The sequence below is a fragment of the Ambystoma mexicanum genome, chromosome 10, assembly GCF_040938575.1.
Source record: "Ambystoma mexicanum isolate Mex_15411 chromosome 10, UKY_AmexF1_1, whole genome shotgun sequence".
In the NCBI taxonomy this organism is placed as follows: domain Eukaryota; kingdom Metazoa; phylum Chordata; class Amphibia; order Caudata; family Ambystomatidae; genus Ambystoma; species Ambystoma mexicanum.
In genome coordinates, this window is record NC_090932.1 from 1,682,660,662 (window position 1) to 1,682,685,064 (window position 24,403).

Genomic DNA, 24,403 nt, shown 5'->3' on the forward strand with positions numbered 1-24,403 from the left:
GCTGACCAGTGGATGTGGATCTTAGCATCATGCGTTGCTGACCAGTGGATGTGGATCTTAGCATCATGCGTTGCTGACCAGTGGATGTGGATCTTAGCATCATGCGTTGCTGACCTGTGGATGTGGATCTTGGCATCATGCGTTGCTGACCTGTGGATATTGGTATCATTCGTTGCTGAGCTGTGGATGTGGATTTTGGTATTATGCATTGTGGAGCTGTGGATGTGGATCTTGGCATTATGCGTTGCTGACCTGTGGATGTGGATCTTGCTATTATGCATTGCAGACCTGTGGATGTGGATCTTGGTATTATGCATTGTGGAGCTGTGGATGTGGATCTTGGCATTATGCGTTGCTGACCTGTGGATGTGGATCTTGGCTTCATGCACATCTGAGCTTTGGATGTGGATCTTGGTATCATGCGTTGCTGACCTGTGGATATTGGTATCATTCGTTGCTGAGCTGTGAATGTAGATTTTGGTATTATGCATTGTGGAGCTGTGGATGTGGATACTGGCATTATGCGTTGCTGAGCTGTGGATGTGGATCTTGGTATTATGCATTGCAGAGCTGTGGATGTGGATCTTGGCATCATGCGTTGCTGACCTGTGGATATTGGTATCATTCGTTGCTGAGCTGTGGATGTGGATCTTGGTATTATGCATTGTGGAGCTGTGGATGTGGATACTGGCATTATGCGTTGCTGAGCTGTGGATGGGGATCTTGGTATTATGCATTGCAGAGCTGTGGATGTGGATCTTGGCATCATGCGTTGCTGACCTGTGGATGTGGATCTTGGTATCATGCGTTGCTGACCTGTGGATGTGGATCTTGGCATCATGCGTTGCTGACCTGTGGATGTGGATCTTGGTATTATGCATTGCAGAGCTGTGGATGTGGATCTTGGCATCATGCGTTGCTGACCTGTGGATGTGGATCTTGCTATTATGCATTGCAGACCTGTGGATGTGGATCTTGGTATTATGCATTGTGGAGCTGTGGATGTGGATCTTGGCATTATGCGTTGCTGACCTGTGGATGTGGATCTTGGCTTCATGCACATCTGAGCTTTGGATGTGGATCTTGGTATCATGCGTTGCTGACCTGTGGATATTGGTATCATTCGTTGCTGAGCTGTGAATGTAGATTTTGGTATTATGCATTGTGGAGCTGTGGATGTGGATACTGGCATTATGCGTTGCTGAGCTGTGGATGTGGATCTTGGTATTATGCATTGCAGAGCTGTGGATGTGGATCTTGGCATCATGCGTTGCTGACCTGTGGATGTGGATCTTGGCATCAGGCGTTGCTGACCTGTGGATATTGGTATCATTCGTTGCTGAGCTGTGAATGTAGATCTTGGTATTATGCATTGTGGAGCTGTGGATGTGGATCTTGGCATCATGCGGGGCTGACCTGTGGATCTTGGCATCATGCGCTGCTGAGCCTCTACCATGTGACTTCATGTTAGTGGAATAAGCCCTGCCAGCTCTTGCAACCTTGCCATGTGGAGGGTTGCTCTGAGTGCTAGCAGCCGGTGGCTAAGCGTGCAGGGAGTGAGTTGCAGCGAGTGTCGAGCCTACATCAGTCCTTCTCTCATGTGCAGCGGAGGCCCCTGGAGTGTGCTGCATGAATCCAGGTGGCCAAGGTGCGCGTGGAAGTGGTTCACACATGTACATGATCAATAGCGTTCGTGTGTGGCTGGACATATTCAGGCGGAGTTTTCATGAAGCCACTGTAATGTGTGTGTCATGGTTAGAAAATCAGACAGAGTCCTGCACGGTGCCTTGCAGGGGTGGCTTCAGTGAGTGCTGCGTGCAGTGCTGATGACGGTCACCAGCAATGCTTGACTGACTTCTACTGGTTCTCTCGTCTCAGGCCTCTCTGGTGGGTTTCTTTGTGGTGCTTCTTTGTGTACTGTTTCCTTTTCTTTTGTCATTTTTCGGTTCTGTTAGAGAGTTGGGGTGGAGGAGCTCACTCGAGTTAGCGCACCGCACCGCACGGACTCGGATCTCGTTGCCGGGGTCTGCTGCACTATCTGTTGGCTCAGGCCAGTCTTGCTTTTGGGGATGGACTGGTGTCGCCCCCTTCATTCCACCAAGGCCGCAGGATCACTGGCCGCCAGGGCACATGAGATGGCGGCTGGTGTCATTATGCCAGGCCAGCGGGCATGCTTACCATTCATGGTACAGACAGTGGAGTGGTGGCATATCAGAGATCTCCGATGCCAAGGTGCCAGGGGTGCACTGAGGGAGCAGTGAAGCATGCCGCAGACCCAGTGGCGGGATGGGCCCCGGCTCTGGCGGCCTGAAATGGCTCATCGGCCCTCATTAGGACCCTGGCGCTAAGGGGTCTGCGCCAGCGTTAGCTGCGCCGACCCCTTACCGCCAACTACGAGTTCCCATAGCGCCATGGTCATTTTTCCGCCCGCTTTTTGCGGGCGTAGAAATCCATGGCGCTATGGGACCTCGGTGTTAATTACGCCACCGTAGTGTACGGTGGCGTAATTAACACCTTCCCCACTCCCATTGAGCCCTATGGGGCCGAAATGGGAATGGGGAAGGGTAAATGGGTCAATGGCCCTCATTACGACCCTGGCGGATTTTTTCCGCCAGCGACGGACTTTCCGGCCATGGCGCAAAGTCCCTTTACGCCATGGCGGATGGCGGACTTACCGCCCCATTCCGAGGTCGGCGGGGCGGTAAGTCCCCATTGACCCATTTACCCTTCCCCATTCCCATTTCGGCCCCATAGGGCTCAATGGGAGTGGGGAAGGAGTTAATTACGCCACCGTAAAATACGGTGGCGTAATTAACACCAAGGTCCCAGAGCGCCATGGATTTTTCCGCCCGCAAAAAGCGGGCGGAAAAATGACCATGGCGCTCCAGGAACTCGTAGTTGGCGGTAAGGGGTCCGCGCAGCTAACGCTGGCGCAGACCCCTTAGCGCCAGGGTCGTAATGAGGCCCAATGGGGACTTACCGCCCCGCCGACCTCGGAATGGGGCGGTAAGTCCGCCATCCGCCATGGCGTAAAGGGACTTTGCGCCATGGCGGAAAAGTCCGCCGATGGCGGAAAAAATCCGCCAGGGTCGTAATGAGGGCCATCGTCGTTTATTAGGGGCCTAGTGTGCCTGCATGATGGATGACCGCATCTACATCTAGTTCTGTCCGCAGTGGGGGCGAGGGGAGGGGGGGTCAAAGAATGACGTCCTTTTGCCCTGTCACATCTGTGTCCTTTGCTTCCAGAGGATCTATCGCAGGGGTGGACTGGCCTATAGGGAACTCTGGAGATTTCCCGCAGGCCTCTCCACCCTAGGCAGAGGTGGACTGGCCTATAGGAAACTCCGGAGATTTCTCGGCGGGCCTCTGCACGCTGGGCAGGGCTGGACTGGCCTATAGGGAACTATGGAGATTTCCTGGTGGGCCACTGCACACTGGGCAGGGGTGGAGTGGCCTATAGGGAACTCTGGAGATTTCTCGGCGGGCCTCTGCGCGCTGGGCAGGGGTGATCTGGCCTATAGGCAACTCTGGAGATTTTCTGATAGGCCTATGCACCCTGGGCAGGGGTTGACTGGCCTATGGGACACTCTGGAGATTTCCCGTTAGGCCTACGCACCCTGGGCAGGGGAGGACTGGCCTATAGGAAACTCTGGTGATTTCCCGGAGCGCTATTTCCCGGTGGGCCTCTGCACCCTGGGCAGGGGTGGACTGGCCTATGGGGAACTCTGTAGATTTCCTGGTGGGCCTCTACACCCTGGGCAGGGGTGGACTGGCCTATCGGGTACTCCGTAGATTTCCTGGTGGGCCACTGCACCCTGGGCAGGTGTGGACTGGCTTATAGGGAACTCTGTAGATTTCTCGGTGGGCCTGTGCACCCTGGCAGGAGTGGACTGGCCTATAGGGAGTTCTGGAGATTTCCAGGTGGGTGATTTCCCGGTGGGCCTCTGCACCCCAGGGCAGGGGTGGACTGGCCTGTAGGGAACTCTGGAGATTTCCCGGTGAGCCTCTGCACCCTGGCAGGGGTGGACTGGCCTATAGGGAACTCTGGAGATTTCCCGGTGGGCCTCTGCATCCACCGTGAAGGGTGTCCTTCACCTACCCACTTGCATATTCGGGTGCATGGTTGTGTTTGGCATGCCCTGGCATATGTGCACTGCCCCTCCATCTGATGATGGCTTTGTGCCCATTGCTGAATTTGTCCGCACAGCTGTCAAGAAGGGCTACATAAACGTGGTGCCAGCGCCTGTGCACCCATCCATGATGCCATCACTATATAGAGGTTTTGTGCCATGTGGCTATGGTTCCGTGTTATGTCTTACCTATCCTGGTTCATTAGCTGTTTCCTAAGTATATGTGAGCCTGTGCCTGGAATGCTTGTATTATAGTGTTCCATCTAGAATGTTTTGGTGTGAGTGCCAAGGTTCTCCCTGTTCAGTTGGAAAATGAGCTGAACAGAGGGGGGACCGGTGGATGCTTCCCTCCCTTATGTACTTATCCTGCCTGTAACTTATTACCTGTGACTTATGTACCACAAACCCACTAAAGTCTCTTAACCCAACCTGGTCTCCTGGCTCATCATTGCGACCCCTCAACTTGCGTTGTAACACTGGCAACGAGGATTTTGGTGATTGAGGTGTACCTGGGGCTCAAAAGCAGCAAGAAAGGACAGAAAAGAAGCAAACATGTGCCAGAAGGAATATGGTGCACAGGAAGTTGCCCACCAAAAAGGAGTGAGGAACCAGAAGCATCCACCGGCCCCCCCCACCCTCCGGACCCAAGGTGAGCGCGCCCCATGTCCTGCATGACTGATTAGTGAGGGACATTTATAGTGATTTTGGGGGGCAGCGCTGCTCACTTTCATTTGTTCTGCATCTGCCACAGCAAGGGCTACTTAATATATGAAGGCATAGGCGCATTTTTAGTTTGGTGCTTCACAAGAAGTCAATGGCGTGTTATTGGCAGAGCAAGGGGTCGGGGGAACAAAAGAGAGACTCTGCTTATCAGCAGTGCAAGTGGCTCCAGCGATAATGCGCATAGAAGTAGCCGGGCATTTGACAGCACGCCCACGTTCATAAGACTCTTACAAGCTGTGTTTGAACATGCTGTAAAAAGGAGCGGCTGCAAGTCATATTAACACTGAGTTAAAGGCGCAGCTGGATTGACTGTTCATTACCTTCGGCATTACTGGAACGTTACATGTACTGCAATGACTGGAGGATGCATTTCAAGGCTATCAAAATGAAAGCGCAGGCATTTATTTTCTATTAGCATTTCCATTTTGTCTGATCGGATCTTCAGGAAAGTGTTTCTGCCTTTCGATTCTCTTGAAAGTGTAATGTGTGAACTCAAAATGTTTTGCCTTATGTACATTGCAATTTTTTTTTTGTGACATTGCCATTTTATTGAGCTGATATTTAAGAGTTAAAAAGCAACATGCAATGTACGCATGCAACGTTTCTTTATATTGTAAATGCAAAGGCCATCACTTGCTAAAATGTTGTTTGGAAAATGAAAATGAAGGCAATGCATCACTTTGGGAATGTGATATATGCAAACATGGGTCACATTTTGCAGGCATTGTGGTGTAGTTTTTATGGTTTGTTATATGGCATTCTATAACATGCTTCTGGGAAAGGAGTTTCCTGTTTTTTGTGCCAATAGCGTTGGCAGGAGTGTTGATTAACAGTGGCCATGTGCTGTGGGTCTCTTTATTGGTGTGAATATAGGTATTGGTGTGTGCCAAACTGTAAGCATGAGTGTTACCCAAGGGTGGGCAATTGAATTCTTTTTTGGAGCCATATGGTGGCTATGTGCCAATAAGCAGTGTTTTATTATGGTGCCAATGTGTTTGTTTGGCAAGTGTTTTAGTAATTGCATTGGACCTAAAGTTATGGTGCCAATGTTGGTTATTGGCAAGTTTTAATTGGAAATGGCTATGGCACCAATGTTTTTAGCAGGTTTTAAGTGGTAATGGAATGGAATTAATGCAACCAAAAGAAATGGCAGGTAATAAAATGTATAGTGTAGTTTGCAGTAACTAACCCACAGTTACATATCAACAAAGACTCTGCAGGCATAACATTTTGAACTTTTATTGCGGCGCACCTAATTTTCGGATTATCAACATTTGTTATGCTGAATTCGTCTTGTTGTTTTTGTGTGGATATTGTGAGTGCCATAGAACTACTGCATTTCTTTGATATGTTCACTTTGACAATGTTTTTATTAACCTAACAATTTTTCCACAGGTATATGTCAAAACTGAACTTTGCCAGCATGATTCTTGTGACTCGCTATGGTGGTGTCACTTAAAACGTTTTATATTCCCACATTTTTCAAGCTGAATTCGTTCATTAGTTTATTTAACAAACTGTGTAGGTTATTAATAAGTCAGCTGTGTGATTGTGGTTGTGTGAACGTCTGTTTGCCAGTATGAGAGCATGGTTTGCTCATTGTCTAGTAATAGGTTAGTTCCTTGACCTTTAAGCATGCCTATGTTTAATATGCTTAGTTGTGGCGAGCATTCTCTTGTTCAGGTAGTGAACTTACATAGGTTCAAATGTTAATGTGCTCAGTGGTGAGCATTGGTGTTTCAAGGTTAGTAGCTAGGTTACAGACCTGGTTTAATGTTGGCACATTTTTTGTGTCAATGTGTTAGTTAGTTAATGATTGATCATTTGGTTGGGTATCAACATTGGTGCTATTTGTCACCGTTAACGTGGTTGGTGCTCAGCAGGATGTTATGTGGAGGCAATTTGTGTCTCTAAATGATATGCATTAGGCAGGTAGAGGGTATTAACCCTGTAGTTTCTTTCAAGAAGCTTTTGATGTTGGAGAATGTTGTAACAGGGTTAATGATATGATGTAGGTGGTCAGGTTTGTTTATTAGATTGTGGGCTGGTTCCCTGTAGCTGAGTTCCATAAATGGCCATTATGGTTCTGGCTAGTGTCTTGTAGTGGATTAGCTATTTTTAGCTATATCATGGAATTGGAAGGGAATAGCATATGACTATTAGTGGTTTGCTGGATGGGATATGGAAGGATAGTTTTTTATAGATATATTGTCCATTTATGACTTTTCCTTCTGTTTCCTTCCTTCATTGTATTGTCATGTAAGGGGGAGATGTGTTATGTCTTACCTATCCTGGTTCATTAGCTGTTTCCTAAGTATATGTGAGCCTGTGCCTGGAATGCTTCTATTATAGTGTTCCATCTAGAATATTTTGGTGTGAGTGCCAAGGTTCTCCCTGTTCAGTTGTAAAATGAGCTGAACAGAGGGGGGACCGGTGGATGCTTCCCTCCCTTATGTACTTATCCTGCCTGTAACTTATTACCTGTGACTTATGTACCACGAACCCACTAAAGTCTCTTAACCCAACCTGGTCTCCTGGCTCATCATTGCGACCCCTCAACTTGCGTTGTAACATTCCGCCAGCGGGCATATCCGGGATGGAGGCATCTGGATGTGTACCCTCTGTAATCGTATTGTTGACTTGATTCGTGGAGTTAATCGACGTGTTACGCGCCCTCTTTAAGCCCAATGGTCGCAATGTCGGCGCTACTTTTAGAAGAGGAATGTGTCCTCTGTGGCAGAGGGGGCGCTATTGTCCATCTGATGACATGTTCGGGCCCTGCACCCCACACAGGGTCCTCTTTCATCGTCATGTTAGTTCCTGGGGGGCAAGGCATGGGGCCGTTGCTTTATGTCGTGTAGCTGGTACTGGGTGGGTGCCCCAGGGTGGGCTCCTGGGAGCAGGAAGCTTGTGGAACAGGGGGTCTTGGAGACGGAAATAGAAGCCCAGCAGCCAATATCTGCACTGGAAACACGATGGGCAGCCTCTCTAGTGTGGTTCAACTCCCACGCTTTGAGTGGTCTTGAGGGCAACATATTCACCCAGGAATACAGTGGCACCTACATTTTGTGAACATCGCCCGTAACCCCCAGAGAATAAAACTGAATTTCCTGGAAACCCGCTTTTGAGCCGCACTGAGCAGGGGATTTGGCTGTGCTCGTTATCAGTCGAGGGTGTCCCGAAATTGTGGACAATCTCCCTTACTGATGGCATTTTTCTGGGCAAGAAGAGGTGGTGAGTGGGTGCCAATGGGCGCTTTTACCCTTTCACATGCTTAGTCTTTCTTCAGTGTTTATGATTTGAGCACAGTCTCGAACCTGTGGTGGCACCCCAGAGTCAGCTGCACCTGTAGCTGATCAGAGCCCAACCTGATGGCTTCCAGCCCCAGGACACGCTCCAGGCAGCCGTGGGGCACTCGGCCTTTCTTTGCCAGGTTACAGCATGATGGCACAGCTGGTGCCCTTTGATCCACCACACCGAAAGCCAGCACTGATGATCAAAAGGGGGGAGCCCCTAGTGATCGAAGATGGTGGCTGGCAGCCAGCAGGACCGGCTACTTCCCTGTGTACCTATGAAGGCAGGGGCTGGGCTGCCTTCCTGGAGCCCCACATGCCTTCTAATATATAGCTTATTGTTGTATAGTGCCTGTCTGTGCATGTTGCAAGCCTGTGATGTCATGAGGAATGTTGTGATGGGAATGTGAGAATGTTTGGTTGCGGGTTCCGCACTCGGGCAGTGAGAGCTCCCCCTGCCTGGGTGATGGGTGCCAGTGTTTTTATGTCCTATATACATAACTGTAACCTCAGGACTGCAGCAGGGCTTCACCTATAAAGAAGCATGGAGGCCACTTTACTACACTTATATGGTTGGAGAGAAGAGAAGTAGGGGCGCAGCACAGAATCCTCGTTAATCTGTCACACTGCCTTATAGCTGTTGAGAAAGGGGAATTTGCTGTACTTTGCTGTTCCTGTATCCTCAAGGTAGTGGGAGGTGGTCTGCGGCTGCATTTAGAACATTCCAGGTAACTGAAAATGCAGAGTCGTGTCAAGGCATTCTCCTGAAGAAGGAGGTTATCATCGATCTAGAGCCCGCAATCCGCTCCGCAGGGCCTTCTTTGGTGCCGTGGCTGCATGCAGGATTGAAATGTGAAAACATTGTTCACCTTGAACTCCTCGCACACTTGGCCTTGAAGGATGGATCCGAGGTTTGCTCTCTGTTCATCACCTGTTTTGCGATACCTTTGTGCTGTGAACATGTGGCGGGCGACTCCTCTCAGCTCATTATCAAGCACCATGATTTCCCAGTGTACGGGGTACCTCAACCCTACTGGCTGAGCTCTGATGGTAGAGCAGGAGGCTCTGGGCTTCCATTGGCAATGCCGGAGATTGCAGAGGGCATCTCGGGCACCTTGGGAAACACTGGGATAATGGAAGGGGCTAGGGAAAAGATTCAATCAGCCATATCTACTTTTTTTTAGCAAAAGCAAATTTGCCATTATGTAAATAGCATGGAAAATAGAGGTTTGCACGTAGGATCCAAGATCCGAGTTGCAGCGGTTTGTCCGCGTCAGCGACTCGGCGAATGCAAATTTCCATCTTGTTGGGATTAAGGGACCTTTTTAGATTAAAATCATGAGATAATCAACAAAAGTTGAGCCCTGTTTTTTTGCTACAAGAATTGTGTGTTGGGAGGACACTCATCTCCTATGCAAAGCAGGAGGCCATGCCGTCCCCTGAAACCGCATTAGTCAGTGCGCGCATCTCGCGCCGAACAATTTCAGCCAAGAACAAAAACAAGTCCCAAAATATGAATGTAGGGCTCAGCAGCTGTCCAACATATTCCTCATGATTGCTCCTGATGGCCAATGGGATTTCAAGGCAGCTGATGAGATGAGCTCCTCGCAGGCGCAAAAGACCGGGAAGCCTGCGCGCCATTGTGGGCCGAGATTATGTAGCACATCACTGAGCGCCAATTTGAATTTCTTTAATTATTCACCAAACTGAAGAGCAGCTTTGCAAAGTCCAAATGTGTCCTCCCCCAGGAGCACAGAAGTAGATGAAGATACACCGTCCATTTAAATAAGAGGTGGCTTTCATTCCGCCTCCAAGCGGTCACCCATGTCGACAATCCCTTCCATTGAAGTTTGGTTGAGGTCCACATTTGACCCCCTGGAGTCAAAGAAGTAGGTGGGGAAGAGGAGTTGTGTTTTTAGAGCTATTTTGGGGACGTATGGGCGGGAAAGGGCGATGATTAAATCTGTTCTTGCCTCCGAGTGGGGAAAATTGAAGGCTGTCTGGTCCTGGCAAGAAAGCGGTCCAGCCCAAGAGTGGCCAACATATGACTTGAGTCGCAAAGGCGGCCTTCAGTTTTCAGTTGGTGGCATTCACCCTTTTCTCAGTGAAGTGAACGATGGGGAGGAAGGTTGTTGTGGGGCAACCGTTTACTTGGCAGCCGTTCGAAAACCCCAACTGTAGAGGAGAGCCTGGTTAGAAGAATGCAATGGTCCACTGTATCCAAGATGACCGCTACACACGGCCTAACCAAGAGTGACACAAAACCTGGTCTGAAGCAAAGAGATCACCCCATGCCAGGTCAGTCTCAGTTCCATGTCACAGGCAAATCCAGAAGCAGGCTAAGATCGTGGGCAGTCCAGCCATAGGCTAGGAGCCAGCAAAGTCCAGCAATAGGCTCGGATTCAGGGGAGTCCAGCAATAGGCTCGGATTCAGGGGAGTCCACCAATAGGCTATGTTAGGGAGAACTCTCATTCTATGGCTAATTTCCCTCACCTAGTGAGTCCCTCAGCAGCTTTGCTGGATTTCTGGAGTTTATTTTGGCCACTTGGTAAGAGTGTGAGCCTTTTTTCCAGCCTTGCATGTGTTTTGCCATGTGTTTTTCTACTGTTTGTGTGATCTTGGGCTCTGGAGCTACACTACTCCATGAGCCCCACTTTTTGTGTGTTTTACACAGCACCTTCAGTGCAGTGACACAGGGTTGTCTTTTAGACTTCCCTCTGACTCCATTTTTCTGGGGCTGACTATTGTCCCCCAGAAACAGGTAAAGTTGCCATTTACTTTATGTAGTCATTTAAAAACTGGAGACCCAGTTCACCCCGTTTTACATGGAGTACTGGAAAGGGTTAATTCTTACCCCTTTCTGTCTGTGCCTCTCTGAGCTTTGTTTTGCTCTTTTAACATTTAGGGCCTCATTACATGGTAGGCGGTAAGGGTTTACCGGTACCGGTAAACCCTTACCGCCTTACTACGAGGTCCCTTTGCGGGTTGGTGAATTTAACCCCTGATTTTTGCAGGCGTTAAAAACCAACCCGCAAAGGGACTTGGGTGCTAATTACGGTACCGCAATTTGCGGCACCGTAATTAGCGCCTTCCCCATTCCCATAGAGCCCTATGGGGCAAAAATGGGAATGGGGAAGGGCAATGGGGGAAAGGGGAATTACCGCCCCGCCAACCTTGGAATAGGGCGTTAATTCCCCTTTCCACCAAGGCGGTGCCAGTATTTTACCGGCATGGACCAAGTTGCTAATAGCACCTTGGTCCACCACCATCCGTGTAATGAGGCCCTTAGACTTGGCTGGTGGCAGTGGTATCTACCCTAACTTTTCTACCGAGATTATACTATCTAAACGTGGTATTGTTCCAGGCTATTATAATAGCCTCGAAAATAAACCCGCTTGACGAAATACTCTTTCTTTTGGCTCCGGTCGGGTTTATGCGCCATTTATTTTAGTTAAAGTCCTTCTTGTGTTTTACTTTGCGTGGCAAACCAGGTTTGCCTTCTTAGTTCACCGTCTTTTGGCGGGCTTCTGTTCAGAAGCCCTCCTCCAGGTGCCTGGGTGTCTAGGTGGGCTGAATTTGAGGGAGGGGTGTAGTCACCCCCTGTACAGGGTCTCCTTGGAGACCCAAGTCGCACTTTGTCGATTGGCTGAGGTCGTTTTCTGGGCCGGACAACCCCCCCAGCTGCGTGATTGACAGCCAGGCTGTGTGAATGGGGGTTTTCGCATAAAAGGCAGGACTCTTGCACTGGAAGTCAAAGTCACCACTGAAACTGCAAGGAACCGAAGAGAAGCGGAGAAGATGACGGCTGCTGCAACCCCCGAGTCCCGGTGAAGCCCTGCTGCAGTCCTGAGCTATCTACCCTTCAACGACCAGAGAAGATCCAGTCTGGAGTCTTCTTCCCTTGAGCCTGGTGGTGTCAACCAGCTCATCTTCCACAGCCAGAGGATCCTATTCGTGGTTGAAATCGGTGCACACTGCTGTAGTGGTCCGGATAGCCATCTGAAGAGCCTCTCCTGTTTTAAAGGAGCGCACCTTTTATTCACCGTCGCTGTTGCTGGCCTCATCCCTGGGTAGTGCAGATCACTCCAGATGTCCTCCTTCTTGTCTCCACGATGGAAGCACTAGGAACCGTGAGTCTGCAGGAAACTACGAGGAACACCTTTCGTGGCATCAGCTTCTTCAAAGAAATAAGGTACTGTGTCCAGCTTCGAGGAACAAGGCTGAACCCTTTTCTCCTCATCCAAGGCTTGCCCTTGTCTTCCTTCCCTCTTATAACTTTTGCTTCCTCTGTTGACAATATCTAAGTACTCCTGGCAACCGTGAATCGTGAACTATCTGCCTGTGTAATCCTCGACAACAGGAACCCTGTTCCACTTGACACTGGCGCAGGCTTATTGACTTTTATCTTCTGGTTAGAAAGTGTTCTCTGATTCTGTCTGCCTTGACAAAAGTATTGCCTATAATGTTTGGCCCCAACTCTCTCGTGGTAACTCAGGTGCTAAGTGTTGTTTTACCCCTGTAACGTTTCTTCCCGCGGTTATGCATATCTTTAGTAAGACCGAACTGTCATTACTGTCAAAAAGTGATCGCATATGTAGTCCGGGTAACGTCGTTGTTTCATAACACTGGTCTGTCAAAACTAAAGGTACTTACCTTGAGTGGTGCTGCACTAAGTGAATTGGTTGTGTGTAGTGCATTTTACGTGTGGTTCTAATTTAATAGAAGTGAAGTGTTTTGTGAACAAATGGTTTAAAATAAATGTACTTTTACTTTTTAACTAAAAACCTTGAGTCAGTGTTTGCTTGAGTCACAGTAATTGTAGTCCTTTGTGTAATCTCTGCTACTGCTCATATACTCTTTAGATAAGTCTGGCTGCTCCGCTACTGCTACCACTTTAACAGTGTAGTACAGGCTTGTACCAAAGGTGAACTTGTATTACCACTTGTAGTCTTAATTGTGTGTAGTGGTCCCTAAGGGCACTGTACAGGATTCTGCCTAACAGGCTAGGATCCAAGAGCCAGCCGAGTCCCCCAATATGTTAGGGGCCAGGGAAGTACAGCAATAGGCTAAGAGCCAGGGGAGTTCAGCAATAGGCTAAGAGCCAGGGGAGTTCAGCAATAGGCTAGGAGCCAGGGGAGTCCAACAATAGAGTAAAGAGCCAGGGGATAGGCTAAGAGTCAGGGGAGTCCAGCAATAGGGTAAGAGCCAGGGGAATCCAGCAATAGTGTAAGAGCCAGGGGAGTCCAGCAATAGGCTAAGAGCCAGGGAGTCCAGCAATAGGCTAGGAGCCAGGGGAGTCAAGCAATAGAGTAAGAGCCAGGGATAGGCTAAGAGCCGGGGGAGTCCAGCAATAGGCTAAGAGCCAAAGGAGTCCAGCAATAGGCCAAGAGCCAGGGGAGTCCAAGCAATAGGTAAGAGCCAGGGGAATCCAGCAATAGTGTTAGAGCCAGGGGAGTCCAGCAATAGGCTAAGATCCAGGAGAGTCCAGCAATAGGATAAGAGCCAGGGAGTCCAGCAATAGGCTAAGAGCCAAGGGAGTCCAGCAATAGGCTAAGAGTCAGGGGAATCCAATAATAGGGTAAGAGTCAGGGGAGTCCAGCAATAGGTTAGGAGCCAGGGAACTCAGCAATAGGATAAGATCCAGGGGAGTCCAGTAATAGGCTAGGATCCAGGGGAGCCCAGCAACGTGGTAAGAACAAGGGGGGTCCAGTATTAGGTTAGGATCCAGGGAGTCCAGCAATAGGGTAAGAGCCAGGGGAGTCCGGCAATAGGGTAAGAGCCAGGGGAGTCCAGCAATAGGTTACGATCTGCGGGAGTGCAGCAATAGAGTAAGAGCCAGGGGAGTCCAGCAATAGGCTAGGAACCTGGGAAGATGAGCAATATGGTAAGAGCCCAGGGCGTCCAGCAATAGACTAAGAGTCCAAGGAATCCAGCAATAGTGTAGGAGTCAAGGAAGTCCAGCAATAGGATAAAATCCAGGGGAGTTCAGCAATAGGCTAGGATCCAGGGAAGTCGAGCAATATAACAGCCAGGGGAGTCCAACAATAGGTTGGGAGCCAGGGTAATCCAGCAATAGGCTAGAATTCAGGGGAGTCCGGCAATAATTTAAGAGCCAGGGGGTCCAGCAATAGGCTAGGCTCCAGGGGAGTTCAACCATAGGCTAAGAGCCAAGGGAGTCCAGGAATAGTCTAGGAGCCAAGGAAGTCCAGCAATAGGATAAGCTCCAGGGGAGTTCAGCATAGGCAAAGAGCCAGGGGAGTCCATCAATAGGATAAGAGCCTGGAGAGTCCAGCAATAGGCCCAGCGCCAGGGAGTCCAGCCATAGGCCAAGAGAGTCCAGCCATAGGCTAGGAGCCAGGGAGGTCCAGCAATAGGGTAGGATCCAGGGGAGTCCAGCAATAGGGTAAGCTCCAGGGGAGTTCAGCATAGGCAAAGAGCCAGCAGAGTCCAGCAATAGGATACAAGCCAGGGGAGTCCAGCAATAGGTTGAGAGCCAGGGAAGTCCAGCAATAGGCTCCGAGCCAGGGAGTCCAGCCATAGGCCAAGAGATTCCAGCCATAGGCTAGGAGCCAGGGAGGTCCAGCAATAGGGTAAGATCCAGGGGAGTCCAGCAATAGGGTAAGAGCCAGGAGAGTCCAGCAATAGGTTAGGAGCCAGGGAAGTCCAGCAATAGGCTAAGATCCTGGAGAGTGCAGCAATAGAGTAAGAGCCAGGGGAGTCCAGCAATAGGGTAAGAACAAGGGGAGTCCATCAATAAGATAGGAGCCAGGCAAGCACAACAATAGGCTAGGATCCAGGGGAGTCCAGCAATAGAGTAAGAGGCAGGGGAGGCGAGCAATAGGCTAGGTCAAGTGGCACAGCGAGTAGAGCGCTCGCTTTGACATCAGTGCAGAGCCTGCGAACGCAGGTTCGAATCCCGGCAGCGCCAAACTCAGCGTTTCATCCTTCCGAGGTCGATAAATGAGCACCACACACCGTGGGTAATAATAAGCAGCGCTCAGATACCTGAGGGTTCGTAGCGCTATATAAATGCCAAATTGTTATGGTTATTGTTATTGCTAGGAGCCAGGGGAGTCCAGCAATAGTGTAAGATCCAGGGGAATCCAGCAACAGGTTAGGATCCAGGGGAGTCCAGAAATAGTCTAGGATCCAGGGGAGTCCAGCCATAGGATAAGAGCTTGGGGAGTCCAGAAACAGGCTAGGCTCTAGGGGAGTCCAACCATAGGCTAAGAGCCAGGGGAGTCCAGCAAAAGACTAGGAGCTGAGGACGTCCAGCAATAGAATAAGACCCAGGGGAGTCCAGCCATAGGATAAGGAATAGACTAGGAGCCAAGGAAGTCCAGCAATAGGATACAATCCAGGGGAGTCCAGTGTTAGGCTAAGAGCCAGGGGAGTCCAGCAATAGTCTACGAGTCAAAAAAGTCCAGCAATAGGATATTTTCCAGGGGAGTTCAGCAATAGGGTAAGCGCCAGGGGAGTCCAGCAATAGGTTAGGATCCAGGGAAGTCCAGAACCTAGCAGGGCATGCTGTGTGCTGGCTGGGTACCAGTTCTGGAGCTGCTGGATGGATCTTCTGAGTCCGGTATCTCCCTCTGTTCCCTGGAAGGTGTTTAGGGGGGATCTTGCGTCCCTCTTGGTGCTGCTGGCCTTCCTTCACTGGCAGAAGATGTAAGGTAGACTGTACCTTCAACTCGGGTCCAAATGATTCCTTCTTCTTACTCCATGCAAAGTCTTCAGATGATCTGATCAGTGAGGGGCTCACCCCTCTTTTAAAGCCAAACAGGGCCCAGGGATTGGTGTAGGCCAGGCCTAACTTAAGTGAGCCAATCCTGGGTCTCCACCAACAATCTTCAGTGATGCTTCAGGTCAGAACCAGGGCCTTTGGCAACAGACAGGGGAAGGATGACAACATATACTTCTAATTCCCACCCATCTTGTCTGCTATACATCAACGTGTCTCCCTAATTAACGGAGCCCTATGCGGCACTTGATCACAACATGGACCTCCTTTGAAGTAGGGGGTTGCAGGCAGACTTTTGTCTCCTACAATTCACAGACTTCCCTGCTCTGAAAGGAGTGGTTCCAGACAGGACATTCAGTGCCCTTTCATACCAAGGAAGGGTGTTAGTACCAAGTAGACACACTGCATTACAAAGAGGTGTGGGTGTCTGATCTCCATTGTCACTTTCTGCACCCAGGCCTCCCATGAGGTCTGCTAATTAACATTCTTCGTTGTTGGCTACCACCAGCAGGGTTTGACAATGGAAATGCAATCCATGGGGCCTTGAAATTCTAATCAGGCTACCCACAGCTGAAGGCTTTTGATGTACCCATGGCTGTCAGCCACACATGGCAGGTGAGGGCGGCGCTGGTAAGCTGTGTCCTACCAAAGTACACGACTATTTTTCTGCTGTGCAGTGAGCGTGGAAAATATGTGCGGGAATGGCCCCACATATTTTCAGAGGTTGTTCTCCCATCATTCATTCTTTTAAATAAACAAAAAAAGCCCAAGCGAGCACACTCTTCCCGTGCGGATGGTCGAATCCCTCACATGCCCCCCAGCCTCAACCTGTGAACCACCACCCTACTGAGGGTCTGGTTCATAATCAAGGCAAAAGTACCAGCAGAGGCCATCTGCCTTTCCATGCTGGGACCCTGGCTTGTGCTGGATGTCCATATCTAATCCCTGTGGGGAGCAAAAGCTTAGGATTCTCCCTTTGCATGGCCATTAACCATTGCAGAGGCGTGTGGTCCATCTGGATCGTAAAGTGAGACCCAAAGATGTAGGGTTTCAGCTTCTTTACGGCCCACATGACCGCATACACCTCATTTTCTATGACAGCCCAGTTCCTTTCCCTTTTTGTCAACCGCCTGCTAATGTAGGTGAAAGGTTGCTCTACACCTTCAGAGTTCAGTGGGGCTGACACTGCTCGAAACCCAAAATCACAGGCGTCTGTCTGGATAATGAATTCCTGACCATAGCTTGGCACTTTCAGAACTGGGGTCCTGCAGAATCCATCCTTTAAATCCTGAAAGGAGGTTTGACAGGTGGGGGTCCAAGTTACCTTGTTTTGCATCTTTTTGGATGTTACATCATTCAGCGGCATGGCAATGGTCCCATACCCCCTGTTGGACGACCGTTAGTACCCGGTGAGACCTAGAAAGGCTCTCACCTGCGTCTGTGTGGTGGGGATGTCCCAATCCTTCACAGCCTGTACCTTCGCTTCGAGAGGTTGTTTTTTCCCTCCACTGACCAAATGGCCTAGCTAAGTCACGGTACCCTGCGATATCTGGAACTTGTGGCCTTCATAGTCAGACCTACATTCTGCAGCGTCTGAAGCACTTGTTTTAGGTGGGATAAATGATCCTACCAGGTATGGCTGAACACAGCAAGGCTGTCTAAGTAGGCCACACTGACGTTCAGCTCAGACAGAACCTGGTTAACCATTCTCTGAAAAGTGTTAGGGGCATTCTTCAATCCGAAGGGCATCATATTGAACTGATAATGTCCTTCCTTGGTTGAGAATGCCATACTCTTTTTCACTCCATCTGTCAAGCCAACCTGCCAGTACCCTGCCATGAGGTCAAAGGTACTCATGTACTTGGTAGCGCAGAGCTTGTCAATTAACTCATCTGCCTGAGGAATGGGTGAGCATCTGTCTTTGTGACAGAATTGAGCTCCCTGTAGTCCACACAAAAGCCAACATCAGTTTCCCACTGCTGGTCTTTTTAGGGACCAGTAGCACTGGGCTATCCCAGGGGCTGAGGAATGGCTCTATCACTCCTAGGGAAAACATCTTGTAAACTTCCTCCTTGATGGTGTCCCTGACCTTATCGGACATCTGGTGAATTCTACTCTTCACCGGCTTACTGTCTTCAGTATCCACATCATGGGTGCAACAATCTGCATGACTGGGAGTCAGCGGAACAGACCGGCAAGCTGACCCTGTAAACAGCAACAGTCTGTCAGTTGCTGGTCTGACAGGTCCGTTGCAAGATAGACCCCTTCAACCGACCTATCTGTGGCTTCAGTGTGCAGGAGGCCTGGGAGGGAATCGGTCTCCTCCTCAGTCTCTCCGTCAGTAACAAAGGCCATGACCAAGTCATCCTGGTTATAATGGGGTTTTAGTCGGTTGACGTGAAAGACCCTGCACATCTGTTTAGGTACCTTCACGTCAATGAGATAATTCATCTCACTGACCTATTACAGCACACAGTGAGGCTCAGTTCACTTGTCCTGAAGGGAACTTGGTTTGACAGGCTCCATAATCCACACCCACTGTCCTGGAGAATAGACTGTCACTGTGGCCATTTGGTCATGCCAGTCCTTCATCAGCTCCTGACTGGCCTTTAGATTCTTTGCTGACTTTTCCATGTACTTTGCTATTCTAGACTGAAAGCCAAATACATAGCCCACCACACCTCATGACAGGGATGAGGGTTTGCTTTCCAATCCCTCCTTCACTAGACTGAGGAGACCTCCTACAGGGTGTCCAAACAGAAGCTCAAAGGGGCTAAGCCCTACTCCGTCCTGTGACACCTCCCTGTAGGCGAACAGAAGGAATGGCTGTGGAAAGTTGCCACAAATCTACCTTTGGCCTAGCCCCTGGTGGACAACCATGTTGTCATTCTTAGATAAACTCCTAGGGGGGTGTGGATCACTATGCCCCCCTGGTCTTGTATCGCAGGGCCCATGTGCACTGTGTTACTCCTCGATTACTCCTATCTTACTCCTATGGACACACTAACATAACACACAAAGAAAACACATGCATCGATTCAACAATAGAAACACTTTTATTCATACATAGCAATGTATGATGCAAACGCTACTATAATGCAGCTCTCAAATTTGCACCTTTTATGCTTTTGGTGCAAATCTACTAGCAATGCAATAACTATAAGCCTTACAGGCTTCTAATGCAAGCAATCTAATAGCAACTTCATTCCACACCATACTTCACACTCTCTATCTAAGACAAACCCTGTCTGATTACCCCATCTATCATGTCAGCCAAAGCTCTGTGTGAGTGTCTGTTCTAATTCCCCATGCACGTGTCTTATTCAATACTCCCCTTTTGCTCTGTGTTGCTCTGTCTCTCCTCTCCAGCTAATTCTGCAACCAGCCAGTCAGTCAGGGCCAGGCCTCTCCCTGCCAGATTGATCTCATCAGCTCTTCTGCACCCAAAACCGCTTCCCGAGGTACATCCAATCACTCCCAAACGCCTCTCCAAGTCAACTCTCGATCTCTCAGAGTGTCAGTGTGTCATCTCCAACTCCAACTAGCATCTTGAACTACTAACTCCCTCTCTCCTCAGAGAGCAGAGCAGCAGAGAGCAGCCACCACCTCAAATCTCAGAGCCTCACCTCTCATTATACCTTTCAATGATGTATACATATCCATGGTTGCACTCATTCTCTCTAAGCTAAAATGCCTCTCTTTCTGTCTGCCAGCATTTCTAAATGTGAGCAGTGCCTAAAAGTCTGTGATGCATGTACTTGTACTTTTCAATCACTGCGTGTTCTTGTCATCATGACATTTTTCATCATATCTATACCATATCTTCTTCTGTCTGCCTGCAGTCACCATCTTCTCATATTTCTCCATTCAAATCCCTCTCTCCTTCTATCCTTGCATGTCTCTCCCTGCAAAGCTCTCCCTCTCTCTTCATTGTGCTGCCTGCCCCCACCTTCTCTCTGTCTGCGAAGCACCAGCCAGGCTGATAAAGCCTCCTTCTCCGTGTCTCTACTAAGGCAAAGGCGACCTCTTATCAACCAAACTGTTTACGCATTCCAATCTTTCACAGTGTACCATAACAACTTTGCACAGAACCAAGTGGTGGTTCTGTTCTGTCTCAATAGAATGGTTTCATGCTTTCTCTATTCTCGAATGTAGTGCTTACTCTCTCTCTCGCAAACCCAAGCGCTATCTATAATGCAGACTTAATGCATATTTTAAGTACACACTCATTCGTGTCTCTCTACAATGCATACATAATATATAACAACATATCTCTACAAATATAACATGTCTCTACAAATATAAAATATGTCTCTGCATGGCACTTCAAATAAAACAGGCCTCATTCTATAGTGAATTGCAAATACATACAAAGTGGCAGAATAATGTGGATAGTCTAATGTCACTACTAATCAGAATGTATGATGGATAACTAAACAGGCTGCAATGATGGATAACTAATCCCTAAATGGGTAATGATTCTCTAACAATGGGCAATGATTTCATAATAATGGGTAATGATTCCATAATGATAACAAACCAGGCTTCTCCATACTATCAGGTTTTACAATCTCTCCCATTTCATTATATGATCATTAGTAACAATTTGTCAAAACATGTCTCAATGTGGCATGCTACATCAAGCAAAATTTGCAAAGGGAAAAAACATTCTATCTCATAATGCAAATAACCCTAGAAAATGCAAGCATTTCACTCTAGCAGTGGCAAGCTAAACTTCAAATGCATAGCTGCAAATGTGTCAAAATTCAGAATAGCATATTCAAGTTTCTCATTGCAAAAAGTCAAGTCAAAAGTGTAAAGCCAAAAGTGTGTCTACAAGCAGATTATTCAAAACGAAAAATGCAATGCATAGAATCAATGCATATGTACTGTGGATTCAGTTTCAGTGTGTCAAGCACAAAATGACAATGGCCCTCATTACGACCCTTGCGGAAATTGACTGACCGGACCGCAACAGCGTAAATAGCGTTTCCGCCATTGCACGAAGGAGCAAAGTGCGGCTAATTACGACCCATCGGGCACGAGCATTACGCCATGGCGGAATCCGAAAGGCTGCGATGGCGGAAATGACCCCAAAACGGCCCTTACCGCCGCCGTACGCTGCACCAGGTGCAATACCGCCACCCATCTTAGCGGTCACCGTAATGAGCGGGCACCGTAATGAGCGGGCACCGCAAATTACGGGCACCGTAAATATACGGAAACGGAAGTAAAAGCATGTGGCCGGAACGGGAAACAGCACGCCGCACAACTATAAAATCCGAATCCCAACACAACCATTAAAAATCCGACCCTGACACACATCCCAACCCGTTAGCAACCCCAGTTAAAAAAATAAATATGGGAAAGGTAGCCAAGAAAGCGTGTGATCGCAAGCGGCAGGTCCACTTCTCCCGAGAGGAACTGACCGTGCTGACCGAGACCCTGCAGGAAAATGCCGCCGTCGTCTTCTCCAGTCAAATGACCAGGACGGCCCTTGCCAACAAGAAGGCCATATGGGCCCTTGTGGCACAGCGCGTAAGTGCGGTGGGGACAACACCCCGCACGCCACAGCAATGTCGCAAGCGGTGGGACGACCTGCGGATCCGCGTACGCAGCATACTTTCTGCGAACAGGAACATCGCCACAGCTACCGGGGGGGGATCAGAGTCGCCCATCAAGTTGACCCCCTGGGAGGAGATCTGCGCCTCCACCATAGGAATGGAGAGCATAGAGGGAGTCGGAGGGATGGAGAAAGGAGTGCCGACATCCGGAGAATCAGGTAGGTTGGCCAAGAGAAACAATGCGAAATCCACAAACCACGAACATGTGCAGTACCATGTGACCCCATAGTGCAATACATACTTTGCCCTGACAGCGCCCTCTAAAAGTCAGAATGAATAAACAAATTAATCAAGATGCCATAAACAACCCCTACATGTGCAGCATGCACCCCCTAACTGCAGGCAGCCAAATGAATGCATCCTCAATCCACACGAAAATGAGACCACCTCCAAGGCCCAGTCCCATATCAGCCTCATGTACCACCCCAATGCATTTGATACGTTGCCATTCCAAATCCGACAGACCCATAACTAACGTTCGCCCCTCTTTACTCCACCACAGGGTCCGATACCAACGACGAGCTGCAGGACACCCCTACCAGCACGCCTGCAAAGAGGGCCAGGACCAACGTCCCAAGAGCCTCCACCTCAGGTGCAAGGATCAAGACACGGCAGCAGCAGGAATCAAGTGCCAGCACACTGGAGGGGACTGCAACAGGCACCCCAGCAGCCAGCAAGTCCACAACCCCAGCACCACAGGTCCCCCCAAAGAACGTATCTGATGGCACTGCCTCTGGTGGTAGCAGCACCATAGGTGACACAGCTGTCATGCCAGCATGCTCCGACACGGAAAACAGTGCTGGCGACGTAGGTACCATCCATGACCTTTCCCAATCCCCCTGCATGTCCCATCCCCTACACCATGACGAAACCACGCAGGGGCACCCAGAAGACGACGACTGGCCAACCCCCACAAGTCCTGTGCCAAGGCAACATGTGTTGAGCAGCCCCCCTGTCACACCACCGCAAATGTCCATGGCCCAGCAGAGGCAACAGTCCCTCGACCTGCTGATCGAGCAACAGCAGGAAGTGTCCACGCTACTCAAGGACCATGCGAATGAATGCGGGGGTTCCAGGGCAGCCATGGAAACATCCACCGAGACACTCAGGGCACAAATAGAGAAAAGTAGTGAGAGCCTCAGGGGAGAAATGGAGAGAAGCACCGAGAGCCTGAGAGCACAAATGGAGAAAAGCACCGAGAGCCTGAGGGGGGAACTGAATGCGACGTCCAAAGACGTTTGTGCTGAACTTGCTGCTGTGCGCCGTGTGCTCTCGGAGCTCTCACAAACCCTCAGAGACATGCATGGACGCGAGCAGGCAGAGACGTCATCCGTGGCAAGTTCCGTCCAGGGCAGCCCCCAACGCAGATCTGGCAGGAACCTGCGCTCCACGGGCAGGGGTGCCCCTGATACCCGTAGAGGGGGCTTGCAATAGCGTCTACCCACGGGCAGCATGCATATTTGGACACTGGTGTTGGGGGGGGAGGAAGTAGGGTGGAGGGGGTGTGTTGGGCTTCACTGGGTGGCGGGTCCATAGGGTGTATGAATCAAATCACATTAACAATACAGCACTTCATTATCATCCAATGACATGTGTGGACATTGATATTTGCGTACGAGGCCTTCATAGGCGTACAGTCCACTATGTGCCTGTACTACACACACACAGTGCCACAGGTCCCCTTTCCGTGTAATAGGCACCATGCGTGGTTGCTAGAAGCATGCATCTATGATGCTCTGTCGGATTGCACGTGCATCCTGTGCCTCATGGACTCCTTGGGGTGCCTCCACATCCCCACCCTCATCATCATCATCTTCAGGTGCATGCAGTACAGCGTCAGGGGGCATGGGCACATTCCTACGTATGCACATGTTGTGCAGCATGACACATGCCATGACCATCTTAGAAACCCTCTCATGGCTGTACATGAGTGCCCCGCCAGACCTGCTGAGGCTGCGGAAACGAGCCTTCAGTAGGCCGAATGCCTGTTCAATGACCACACGGCTACGTGAGTGGGCATGGTTGTAGTCCTCCTCATGCTGGTTCTGTGGGTTCCGGATTGGTGTAAGGAGCCATCTCTTCAGTGGATACCCGGCATCACCTGTATGGGACGAATAAAGGGTGTCAGTGGAATGATAGTGCTAAGTAGCCCCCCCCCCCTCCTGCAAGGTCATTGACGCATCAAATGGGCCACGATGTCATGCATGGAATGAGACTCACCGAGTAGCCAGGATCTGTGCCCTGCGTGTCGCTCCATGTAGCGTGGTATTCTTGTGTTCCTCAGGACCATAGAATCATGGGTAGATCCTGGAAATCTGGCACAACAATGCGTAAAGATCTTGTTGGAGTCACACACCATTTGCACATTGATTGAATGAAATTGTTTCCGGTTGCGGTACTGGACCTCCATGGCATGTGGGACAACCAATTCAACATGGGTGCAGTCGATGGCACCAATGCAACCCGGGATGCCGCCAAGTGCATGGAATCCCACCTTTGCGTTGGTAATCTCCTGGTACGTGCGTGGTAGTGTGATGTGGTCGTCGGCGTGCTTCAGGAGGGCATCGTGCACTTGGGAGAGTGTCCGTGAGAACAGTGGCTGTGAAATGCCATGCAACTGTCCCACTGTGTGCTGGTAGGTGCCTGTGGCCAGGAAGTGGAGTACAGACACCACCTTCAGTAGGGGTGGGATGGCGGTTGGGCTATCTATCATGCTCACGAGGTCAGCATGTGTCATGTCCACAATGGCGATTATGGTGTCCCGGTCCAAACGGTAGAGGGTGTGGATCTGCTCAGCAGTGAGGTTGAACGGATCAGCTCGGAGGCGTGGGATTGCGGGCCGCCTGCGTGTTGGTAGTGGCAGTGCTTGTGGGCCTTGCTGACCCTGCCTT